The sequence below is a fragment of the Falco naumanni genome, chromosome 1 (assembly GCF_017639655.2).
Source record: "Falco naumanni isolate bFalNau1 chromosome 1, bFalNau1.pat, whole genome shotgun sequence".
In the NCBI taxonomy this organism is placed as follows: Eukaryota; Metazoa; Chordata; class Aves; order Falconiformes; family Falconidae; genus Falco; species Falco naumanni.
In genome coordinates this window covers 5,015,819-5,028,802 of record NC_054054.1, presented here as the reverse complement: position 1 = coordinate 5,028,802, position 12,984 = coordinate 5,015,819, and the positions used below count along the sequence as shown (strand labels likewise).

The window sequence follows — 12,984 nt, the reverse complement described above, 5'->3', positions numbered from 1 at the left end:
TAGGGTAATGATCTATATCCCAAACTAAGTGAAGGGTCACCCCAGCGAGTTTAACATTCTGTCACCCACACCAAAGCAAAGCATGCTGTCATCCTGCAATGCCTGGTATTTACTAGTTGCCTTTTAAATGCTGATGTACAGAAGCAGGACAGGAACACCAGGTGCTTCCTGTGCATTTGAAAAAGCAGAGCACGAGCCAATGGGAAGCTCGAAAGATGAAGTCAGTAGCTCTAGAAGGACCTTAGGTCAACGGCAAGTATATTCCCTTACAGCATTTATAGTTACATGGTGAAACCCTGCCTTCGCTGCAGTTAACAGCGAACTCCATTGAAGTCAACAGATCCCACCGTGCTGGTAATGCAGTTTCTATGTTAGCGTGAAAAGAAAACTCCACAAGAAGTACTGCAGCAACTGAATGTCCAGGTTGGGTTGGGTTTATTATATTGAAAAGTATGAGTGCAGGCAGAGATTAGAAACTGCTTTTTTAACTCCTCCCGCTACACAGCACAGTGGATAGAAACTAGAGAAGGGAACTGTCAAGTCATATGTGGCTCCAATGTTGCACAAGCGTATTGATAGGGCAGTAATTCCATTTTTCAACATGTTTATACAGCAGAACCCTTGTTACACCTAGCAAGTATCAATTCCAACCAAAACCTGAAACCACCCATCCTACAGAGCAGGGAACTTGCCAGGCCAACATGTAGAAATGGTGCCTCATCCATAAACAGTAAAGCAGGAAAGATGAGTTTAATAAGGCTTTCTTCTGCAACTCTACAAGTAATCAAACAACATCATGCTGTTTATTTGACTGGATGCAAAAAGTGCCAGTTTACTTTTATCCTGCCTGATGGCCAGACAGTTAAGTCCCTAAGTCCTAGCCAAAAATTGCCAATCTGTTACTCGTATGAATATAAACACGTTCCTTTGAAAATTAAAAATACTGTGACATGTATCTATGCAGAATATGGCAGAAATCCACTGAAAGGGAAACAGAAGAATGAATTAGTTCCTGCTTGCACAACCCTGAGTCAGATACTATTTAGGCCAAATAAAGTGATACCGGTGACATACAAGCTCTTGTTCATGCATTTATGTCACCTCTGAAACAAAAAGAATAACAGAAGTTTCTAGGATAATAGGCAGTGATTAAACCAGGGAAGAGCCTGAACGATCCTGCAGGTACAATTTTTAGTGTAATCCTGCTGGTTGGTTACTTTGCACCCAAAACTCAAAGCTCCTGATGTGAATGAAACAACGTGAATCCCATATATAAAGCATTACATAATTATGCCTTCTAGTATTTAACTTCTATTTCTTCAAGAGTCATAGAGAAGGAGCAAAAGTTCTGCGTTGGCACTCTTCAACATAACCAGAAAGTAGAAAGCATTCTTGCTTAAAACGTATCGAATGTCTACAATAACTATCGCACAGCAATTTTTTGAGCAGCCTTTGTATGGTGCCGTCACATCTAATTACAGATCGGGCGCACAGAGGGTTCCGCTTCAGCGGAATAGCATTACATCACAAGTGACACGGGGAGGGGGAGGGGGGAAGTGTTGACTGACAACCAGAAATGCGTTGCTAGGTTTATCCTCAGTGCAGATACTCACATCTCAACAATTTACATTTCTTCCTGCCAACACAAATAACAAACTTGGAAGCCATTATTTCATCACCCGCATACACGCATAGCGAAGTAATCCTCCGACATTTTCCATCCATCAGAGAAATCAGTAAACCACTTTAAAAAAAGCCCCAAGAATAATGTAATTATTTCTACTAGTGAATAATTACCAGAGTTACACACAGTGACTCTTGACACTTCTCTCTGAAAACGTGGGGATACACTTCTCTGTCGCCAGCCACTGTTCCCCTTTGCAAGGGAGGGTCCTGTGCTCACGCGAGCCCACTTCAGGTGCCTAGCTCTAGCGCCAACTGATCCGAACTGAACAGTAGCTTGCTGTGTAAATATCTTAAAGGATCCAGTCCTTTAAGACTTTTTTGGCTGTCTTACACTAAAATAAAACAGAGGCATCTGATTTCAAGACTTTCTACGAGTGCCACTTGAAGACCCAAGGAAATGGACTGTCGGATTAAAATAATCATCAAACCTTCAGTCTTTGGCATTGAGATTTTTCCCTTGACACAGAGTTAAGAAACCAGCAGTGTAGATAGGGAACACCAAAGAGACCGAACATGTTGTTCTAAATGGGTCATCACACTGCTTCTGTCGCTGTGATTTGCTAGATAAACCCCGAGCACGCCATGACCCAACTCATGCTGCCCTGGGTTAATGCTCCAAACTGTAATGTGAAACATGTACAAATACTGGCTGGCTTAAGACCTGCTACAGGCTTTTCTTACACTACCACGGATTCATCTGTTATAGATAGGGATTTTTCATATGTGACTGGAAATATCTGAACAGGTGAGCATCAACCCCTCCCTCCTTAAACCATCTGAGAGGATAAATGAATACACCCAGTCCGTCTGAGGTAGTAGAGGGCAATACTTATATGCCACAGAAGAGTTCTAGGAACTATTTATAGATTCACTTCATCTGCTCCTGCAGCCAGCTCCGACGTACAAGGCACAAAGCAACACTACACACAACTTGAAGCACCAAGTATGAAAGCCAGATGCTATCAAAACCACAGGGAAACATCTTGCATACACACAAAAACACACCCACGCTGCAAGCCACCAATCCATACCTATGTTCTGAAGCAAGCAGACAGCTGTAGAGGGGTGCAAAATGTTTGTACCTAACATTTAAGTCAAAAGGAGTTCTACAGAAGAGTCGTCAGAGAAATAAACAGGCCTAAACCTATATCAGCATCAGATAATAATTTCTGATGATCACAGTTTTAATTATAAAACCGCTGGGGTTCAAGCTGTTACAGAAAACTGACTTTTCAGCAGCACACATCACGGATAAATGGTAGCATGCTGAAACTACTGCTTACTGTCCAAACCCTCTTCATTTTTTGAAACACAGTCTTCCTTTGTTTACCTATTTCATCGAGTGGTCATAAACTGTAGACTTCAAGACAGGAATAAGCCCTCTGCAGCTTACTTGTACAGCACTCATGCTAAGAGGTCCTTGGTACTTTAAGGTCTTAACCATTGCTTCAACACGAGGGGGGAAATCACTAAATTAAAATAAATCGTGTCACTTACAGATGTATATTCACAGACACATCCTGTACCTCAGATACAGAAACGACAGATGTTTCAGAAATACAGGTTACATTAGTCTTACACACACGGACACTACAGCCAAAAAAATAACCAACCAAAAAAAGAAAACAACCAACCACACCAACCCACCAAAAAAACCAACAAAACCAGAGAGGCAGGGTGATTACTGGTGCAGCAGGAGCAGTCTGTTCGGAATATCAGAGGCAGACAAGACCAGGGAGAGCTGTTTCAGGCTCTGGAAAGAGAATACTTGGCCTGTTCCGTGGAGCCAACCTTGCCAACCTTCTCCCTTCACCACACGCCGCCTGCACTTCCCAACTGATACATCCCCAGGAAAGCCTTAGCAAAGCAACTGTTAGAGTCAGACCAGGCTAGGGAGAGAAAGGAGCAAGATCAGCAGGGGAAGATACAAACCGCTATGGCAAGCTCAGCAGAAGTCAAGCCATTTCTGAAATTCTCCAGGCTCTACTGGCCTCTTACTGCCCACCCCGAAGGGCAACCTATCTTACTTCTCCCTCCCGTTCTACCACTCCTCTTCCTGTCAGTCCTAGAGGGAAGAGGACTATTGAAGGAAAGGCAGCCAGCCGTGGAAGTAGGAAACGTTTTACAACTGAAGAATACTGCCATTCTGTTTTATCACATTTAAGGTCTTGCACTCTGGCCCTTGCCTTAACATTATCCAGAGGTCTACCAAGAGCATTGCCTGCAGCATCTTGGCCATCGTCAATGAAAATCCAGAACTTCCAAAGACAGAAGAGGTGTCCTGCATCAGGCCATAAAAAATGTGCTGGCCAGCAGCTCCCACAGCACACAACCAGTGTTGGTAAGAAGGTCACAGCTTCAAACACCCTGACATTCCCTCGCCTGAGGAGACTTTGGCAAATTGCTCTTAAGCTCTGAGAAGCGCAAAACAGAAATTCCTAAATTGCAATGGAAATGGACAGGCAAGAGAAAAAACTCAGCCTTCAGGGAGACTTTTTTCATGTTTCTGAATAGGTTTTTGTTTTCAGATTTTTTTGGGTTGGTTTGAGGGTTTTGGGGTTGGGTTTTTCAGGGGTGGGGGGTGGATGTGGTGGTGCAAGGGGGGAGGGGCAAGGATTGTAAGCGAGACAGTTTCCAGATCTTAATTCCAGGTAAATTTTTGTTTGATCAGGTAAAGGAGAGGTTTACTCACATTTCAAAGCACTATTTGTATATACCATGATTTACCGGTCTTCACACTTCACATTGTGGAGAGAGGATTTTCCTTTCAAAAGCTGTGGAGGAACTTCACTCAAATGCTGGCCTAGATTTCTACAGTACTAGAAAACTTCAAAAGCAAAAGTTTCCAGCTATGGTATAAATTACATTAACTCCCTGCGTGCTGGAGCATGGCAACAATGGACGTATGAATATCGGTTTTAAGATTGTTTGTGTATATACATATCTGACAGTTTTCACATTGACCATTCCAGGTCCAGTAATTATATGTCAATAAACCAGAGAAGTTTGTCCTAATTATGTTTCTGCTGGCTTTGTCCCTGGTGTGCTTATATCCCCTCTCACGGCACAGCCAGCTTTTGCAAATGTTTTCCCAAACCTGTGCACTCGCTCCTGCATTCACCGAACAAACACAAGCAAAAAGTCCAGTCAGGGCAAGGTGTGAAATGCATAATTAATTTACTTTACATTCAGTAAATGTTTTGCTGTTAAGAAACTAATTCATGGGCATGGACAAGCTGACGGTGCCCTTTTAACAAGCAGAAAGAAGTCAAAATTTTAATGAGGATAATATTTAATGTATAAGCTAAATTTAAGGTTGAGCCCGAGTAACTGCAGTGTGTGTCAGGACCCTAGGGTCCGGATTTGTGGCTAGCTACGTTCTGAAGTTGCTGATCTCTGGCTCAGGGCCCACCTTGTTACTTAAACCAAAACACCATATTTGTCTTTTCAGCTGTTGCCGTTTGTCACAACCCAATAAACATGGCTAACCCTTCCCTAGCAACTGCTGCTAAAATGCTAAACCCAAGCCACAAGGTGAAAGCAAAACAGATACTGAACACAGTACTTTATGGAACATAAGATGACGATTGTATATTAAAAGAAATTCTGATACTTGTTTCTTAGAGAAAACACTCAGAAGTTTTGGCACTTGAACTACAAGTGGCGGTGGCCTTGCATGTGATCTTATCGTTTATTTGTGTATTTATCTCTTGGGAGACCACAAAATAAGATCAAGGTATTGATCTGATCGACACATGCTTTGGAGAAACCCTGGACTGCTCTGTACTTAGAAATATCCATGTATTCTTTCAGGCTTAAGGCAGAACAACTTTTTTTTTTTTTTTTTTTTTTTTTTTAATCTGCTGCTTCTTCTTCCTTCTAAGCTTCTCAGATATAGATTTTGGGTCAGTAGACTAATACAAAACAATTGTAAATAGCTATTATTAAAAGTATATTTTTCTTATGCACACAAACACGCACAAACGCAGAAAGCAGTCAATGGAAGGGCCTGTCCATTTCAGTGATACAGAATAAGCCACCACAGACCATACCCCAAGTCCTTATGGTCTCCTATTGCCTACATGCCTTCAAAATCCTGCAGCAAGCCCCAGGAAAACACCAGGGACACACTCTCAATGGCGTTCGCACTGTTGGAGTGCAGTTGTATATAAGCACTTTGCTCTGCTAAATCTGAAGAGCCCTATCAAAGAGCGCTATTTTACAGCTGAGGATAAAGACATGGACTAAAAACTGCTCAGAATGAAAACTGGAAGAAACTTCAGAAGAAAACCCAGGCAGGATGGGCAGCCTCCTCCCTTACTTGTCTTCCATAAACATACTTTGTAGATAGCACTAGCATCCCCAGACTTTTATTATCTGTTATTTACAATGGAAGGCATTCTCAATAAGTCAAAAGTAGGATAGTGATTTTAAAATCATGGACAGGAAAAGAAAAAAAAAATATATCTGCTTTAAAGATCTAGAGGAAGGCTAAAGCTTAGACCAGGAATAGACTACGAATCACAATCATACAAGCATGAATATTTTCTTTACCAAGAAAGCACTGTTCTTTTCTTGACACTTTGATTCCCATCTTTTTCCAGATATAAACTTTCACCGACAAAAATGAACTAGAAGAAGGAAGAAAACATACACAAGGAGACAAACACTTCGCTACAGACAGGATCTTGAGGTGACAGTTCTACCACTCCAAGAACAAACTTTCTCTTATCATCCAGTAATGACTAGAAGAAAGCCTCTTCAAAAAGCAGTTTTTCCTAAAGTAGTGCTGCTACTACCTCCTGCCTGACTGGTTTCTCTAGTCACACAAGTTATACTATGAGTCTGTTCTTAAAGTCTTGAACTTTGCAAAACTCTCCGAAATTTTTGTCACATCAAGTGCTACTGAACTCAGCTCCTTCTCCAGTGGCAGTGTAGCTGATCTCCACACAAACATTCGTTTTCCTGTAATTTACCTTTTACCTTGATTAGTTAAGGAATAGAAGGTGGCCAGCTCTCCCTAACATAGCAGGGCCATACCATAGCATTCTGTGCCAATTTTAGTTTCTGAATAGTGTGGACATGGCAATTCACATCCCATGATTGAGACTTGGATAGCAACAGCAAAATGCATGTCCAAAAAGAAAGCAAGATGTGCACAGCAGAAGCTGACTGGGTCACATCTGAAACACAGTCATCCAACAGCTTCTAACGATCTGAAATTACTGATATTTTCTGAATTACATGTTAATATAGCCCCTCAGAAGAGATGTAACCTCCATCACTTCTACTGCCTGTTTCCCTAATCCTCATCACCCTACTTCCCCCAGGACTGCCAGATAGCCTCCTCTCTTCTGTGCATTGCCAGTACGTATCACGTAACCCAGCACAAGATGTGTGGTTAGCTACCACTGGCATACTAAAAGCCTATATTTATTTTGGCCTGCACAGACACAGGCACACCTCCCGTTTTCAGCCCACACACCCAGGAAAAGCACGATCATTGATGCTTCACAGCCTCTGCCCTCCCAAAACGTCTGGGATGAAGAAACTACCCAACTACTGCAAAGTGTTTCAGGCAAACAGTAATAAAGCCACCAAAAAGCACTCCTGCCCAGTTCTATCACGGTCCACAGGCAAGGCAGCAACATCTGCTTGTTAGTGGTATCTGGGGCAATAAGCTGTCAAAACTCACATTCATGCCTGTTCATAGCCACTACCAGAGAAAAGCTCATTTGTAAGAATCATCACCAGCCACTGATAATAATCTAGTGGTAACATTCACATTTTACCCCTATAGTTTGGAAAGAACAGGAGATAAGTCTCTTGATCCCACTTGATCTCTTCACCATCCCCTCAATAAACACGATAAGCTTTTCTTTGGAAAAGACAACAAGGTTAAAGTTTCCATGTAGCAAAAAAAGATTAAATGATAGCTAGATGCATACAGTCACAGATGAAGCCAAGAAATAGGACTAGTTATTGTAGAAATACAAAATGAGACTTTGCTTTCATGAGAGGCAATGCTGGGTGTCTGAAGAGTCATGTTATGGTTCTTGCAGATACCTATCATTACACACCTAATGAAGCATTTTAACTGTTTCCTGAATGCTGCTCTCTAATATCCATCACAAAAGAGATTTCATAAATCTGATCATTCCTATGCATTATTTGTTCAAGTAACGTTGGGTGGCAAGCACACCAGAGTCGTTTAACAGCTACCTGATATTGTTTAAAAAATTATGTGTCAGCATCTTCATTTATGAAGTATACTGGACTTAACTGTTGGCACAGAGCCTTGCTAACTTCATTCCAACTCTGCTCCTGCGGAATGAGCCTATTCAGTTTCCAGTGCCAAAATGGGCTTTAACTTCAAACCAAATAAGGCATCAGCTTGCCAGATCTGGAGGCGGTGTCTGACTGTAGCTCTTAAAGGGAGCAGAACCACTGATGAGTGAATGAGCTGAAAAGAAAAAACAACTCCTTCCTCACAGTCAGCTTTAAGATCCTCCATCAGAACAGGAAAACACATCCTCTCAGAAAACATTCAACTCTCATAAAAGTTATTAAGCACATTTGAGACGCATACTTCTTGATAGGAACTATAATCAAAATGTGAGCTGACATTACATCAGGCTCACAAAGAAACCAATAAAAACCAAAAAATTTCTTCCCGAGTCATGATAATATCTAACCCCAGTAAAACAGGCAAAGGTACAGTAGAAATATACTTCAGGTAACCAAATGCACTACTCAGAATCTTGGCAACGCAGATGGAGAGTCAATACATGCATGTGTCAGTTTGCAAACAATTTATAGAGATGAGTTTTCAAAATGAAGGCTAAGAGCACTTCAATGCCTTAATGTGACTTAAGCATCTCATTCCATTCAACATGCTCTTTAGAAATTTTTGAAACACTAGTCATTTCTTTATATATGCACCCAACTCCTCCTCCACATCTTTTGAAAATTGAAAGGAAAAAAAGAAAAATAAAAAAGACACACACAAAAACCAGTGCATAAGTTTCAAATGAGATGAAAACTCTTTTCAGCATTTTTATCAGAACTAGTTTATCACCATTGAAAGATTAATGAAAAGGAAACAAAACCTCACAAATAAATTAAAAAAAAACAAACTCCCAAAACACAAACCAGGACATTCCTGGCTTCCTGAGCCTGCAGGCAGAAAATATAAGATGATGTTATCAGTTGCAATTTGCTACTCAGTTTGCAAGGGAGGTGGTGGTGTAGGTCTGCCATTCCCCACCTCACATGTATTTCCAGCCTGGAAATTTCTAGTGCCTGGGACAGGGGTACAGTACCAGAGCCCCACTCCTCCTCTCTTTCCCAGGTGCATGAGATGAATACCAGAACTTCTTGTCATATCATCTAGGAAAAGAGGATTTCTCCTTTGCCAGGAAAAACTACAGGTCCTGATAATCTATCAGACATCCACCAACCAAAAGCTGATATGAAAAGTTCACCAGGATCCAAGTTATTAACCATTCCTGCACCCTGGCTGCACAATTAGGAAAAACTTCAAACTGTACATAAACAGTCATACCTTACTGCTTTGGGAAATTGTTTTAAAATAAGTAGTATTTATTATATTTCCCATACACTCATGTGTTTTGAAATAGAAAACAGGCTGTGCAGTAGGGAATACTCTGGCCTTTCACCTCTGGAAAGCCAGTTTAAGTACATGCTGTTCCACATGTGCAAGTAATTTTAAAGCTCCATTTAGTATCCTAGGCTGCTGCTGTCTAAACTTCACAAACAGTGGCCTAGCCCAGTACAGTTTATCATGACAGAGACTAAGCTCCAAAATAGGGCAGGAGGTTTATGACTTAAAACGCACACTCCAAAGAGGAGTTTTTTGTCTCTATTTATTCTAGTTCTACAGCCTGCAGCACAGCACTCCATGAGTTTACAGAAGCATGAATTGGTTTTAAACATTTGTTACCTATAACTTATTTTTCCAACTCTCAGTCTGCCAAATTGTCAGGAAAACAATATTTCCTTCCACCAAGTCAAGGACATACTGGGTGAGAAAACAGGAAACCGCCATCCAAATATATTCCGACACGAGTTAGGAAGCATGCCTTTCACTAACACCAGGGGAAAACGATGCCATGCTGTGGGCACAGGAGTTTGATTGTCCAAAGCTAGTGAGGTGGCATGGTATGCAATGAATTTGTGCATCATGCTACTACTCTGATGTCTAACTCATGCCCCCAGCCCCCAAATCTCAAAAACTTCAATGATATGGAGAAAGTTGACACAGCTTCCCCACTGCCCATAATTTAGTTTAAAAAAAAAAAAAAAAAAAAAAAAAAAGAAACCCACAAAACAAAAAAACACAGTTGCACTCTTTTGGATTGTGTTGTGTAGAAAGATAACATTTGGCACAAAAATCAAATGAAGTACCAGTCTTTCATTTCAAGATTTACTTATTTAGAAACTGCTCAGTATGTCTACCAAAGCCTGTCCCAGGACAGTATTCTTGTATGTAACACGCCTTAAACCAGGCAGGAGAAAAGAAAATAGCCTTTATTTCACTGATGGGAATATACCTTTATCAAGTGGATTAAAGGCTCTAGCTCCAATCCAGCTGGTCATTTCGGGAGGTAAAACAAAAAACATACACATACTCTGTAAATGGGTGAAGGACTTTCTTAAAAGCCATCACTGAAAAGAAGCTAGGAAACAGCTTTATATTACAAGCATCAATTCAGTATTGCTTTTCAATGTTCTTTTTTGTATATTTTTAAAATTATGGAAGGCAGGGAGTGGGAGGCAGGAGAAAGGAGTGCATAGATTTAAAGCTCAACCCATGATACATCAATAAACCTGGATGTAGCAACTGCTGTTCGAACAACAGCACCTTGGAGAGCAAGTCACCCTGCCAGTAAACCGGGCAGGGGGTGGGGGGAAGGAAAAAATATCTTTGATCCAGAGCTCAGTCTAATATAAGCATATGACTTTCACTAAAATTAAGAGCAATCACCTGCCTAGAAAAAGGTTAAGCCTGCCCTCCCCCTGCACATATCTAACAAGATTAGAAGGGACACGTGAGCAAATCTCAGTATAGTGAAGAGACATGAACAAACTTTACAGACACTTAAGCAATCCCAAGTTATTTTAACCAACTAGGATTTCCTAAAAAAGTAAGGCTACACATTAAGATATAATTCAATAATTTACAGGAATTTGGAAGAAACCTCTCAAGTGAACAAGTTACTATACAAGTATGATTTCTGACACTGGAAACTCAGAGCTTGATCATGGGTTTGACCTGATACAGAAAATCTCCTATTTCTGAACCCTTTTCTACTGAAGAGTACTGAAGGACTCACTATTTGAGATTGCCAGTATTCAATGAAAAAGAAAACGCAAATTGCACATAAATGAACTATTTAAATGAATACATGTAACACACTACGCATTCCTAGGTACAAATCAAAAGACATTACAGGATTCACTCGGGAAAGAGGGGTAAAAAAAAAAAAAAAAAGGGTACCAAACATGAGAGTTCTTTTACTCAAAACATATCAGGGTGGAAGAGAAAAGGTAAGAAACCAAAGTACCACTTAGTGATAAATTCTGACCTTGAACACAGAACGTAATCCAGCAAGATGAACTGCATAGATTGCAAATATATTGAAACAACCTCAAAATATGTCAGAACTTAATCAGAGTATATACATTACCCAAAGGAAATGACAGGATTCAAAACAAAATGTTTGACCTACCTAGATTGAGATACTCCTGACCTAAAACCTACCTTGACTTGTTTCCTTAAATGTGCCTATCTTCCTTCACATCCTTAATATACACCGTTGCCCCATGAGCTCATAATGACTGTCACACCGCAAGCTCTTTGTGATACAGATATGGTTTCTGATAGGTTACTTTGAAAGAGTGACTAGTATTTATTTTGCTACCATCAGTTTGTGAAATATACTGTACCGATAGAGAAGGTCTTTGAAATATTCCAGACAAGAACACAAATACAAAAACACATGATGAACACTACTACCAAACCCCAAGAAAGGACAAACACAAGAAAACACACCCTTGAACGCTAATCTTCATAGCATTTAAAAAAAACCAAAACACACACCCAAACAAAGAAAACCGCAAAACAAACAAAAAAAAAAACACCACAAAAGACCATCCCACCTCCAAACAAACAAACAAAAAACAAAACAAAAACAACCCAGAAAAAAAAAAAACCACAACACCAAAACTCAGATATCTTACCAAGAAGGACTTTAACTACGCAGACATCAGCAGCACACACAGTTAAGGACATTCAGTAAGTTAGAGATGGAAGCCAATTTCATATTGAAATCTATAGATGAACAAATTGCCCATACCTGAAGTTATATGAATGGTTTGAACCTGCATTTTACTCTTCCATCCCACTTACTGCTCTTTCTTGTCCATCAGACTTTTTAAGCAAGCTACAACTAGTTAAGAAAGTGCACAAAGTGAAAAAAAGTGGTAAATCCTCTGCCATAAGGAACACACACACAAAAAAAAGAGAAAAAATAATTTAAAAAGCCACAAAAGAAAAACAGCAAAGCACACAAAACACTATCAACAAACACACAAAACAAACAAACACCAACCAGAAACTTTCTGCAAAGGTAGAAAAATTACGTGTAATGTTATTACACCAAAATATATATCTCATCAGTTATTATTCTATCCAAGCTCTCACTGACTTGCCATTCACTCATTTAGGTGGAGGCGAGAAAAAAAAAAAAACCCAACCCAACAAAACAGCCAAAACAGACCCAACACACCACTGCTGATGAGAGCTATAGATACTGCCCTAGAACAGGTCAAACTTTGGGCAAATAGATGCTTAAAAAGTGTCACCCATACACATATTAACTTTGCTAATATTACATCTAAAGAGAAATCTGTAACACCACGGTATGAAAGTGAGCAAACACGTACACCATCACTGAAAAATTCTCTATCTCTTTTTGAACAAAATTTAAGGGATACGGAAGTCAGAATGAAGCTGATCAAGCTGATGCAAGAAAACCAAAAGGAGTGCAAAGCATTTATTCAGCAAACACCAACAACCAACAGGAGGTATCTGCAACTGTCTTAAAAGAAGCCGAGATTTCTACAAAGAGAAGAGACATCACCAACTAATACTGTGTTTCTCAGTATGAGAAATATGCATGACCTCAGTCCAGATTTTTTCGAGCCGTTAGAGTCGGTGCATGCCATGGTCTCAAGTGACTGTAGCTTAAAAACTCAGCTGAAGGGCTTGAAGGA

General features: G+C 40.2%; 1 long non-coding RNA gene across 1 annotated transcript in view; it reads right to left on the bottom strand.

Annotated features, from left to right (window-relative positions):
• LOC121095237 overlaps nt 1-12,984 on the bottom strand; it is a 73,626-nt gene that overhangs the window by 23,269 nt on the left and 37,373 nt on the right. The window lies entirely within an intron of this gene.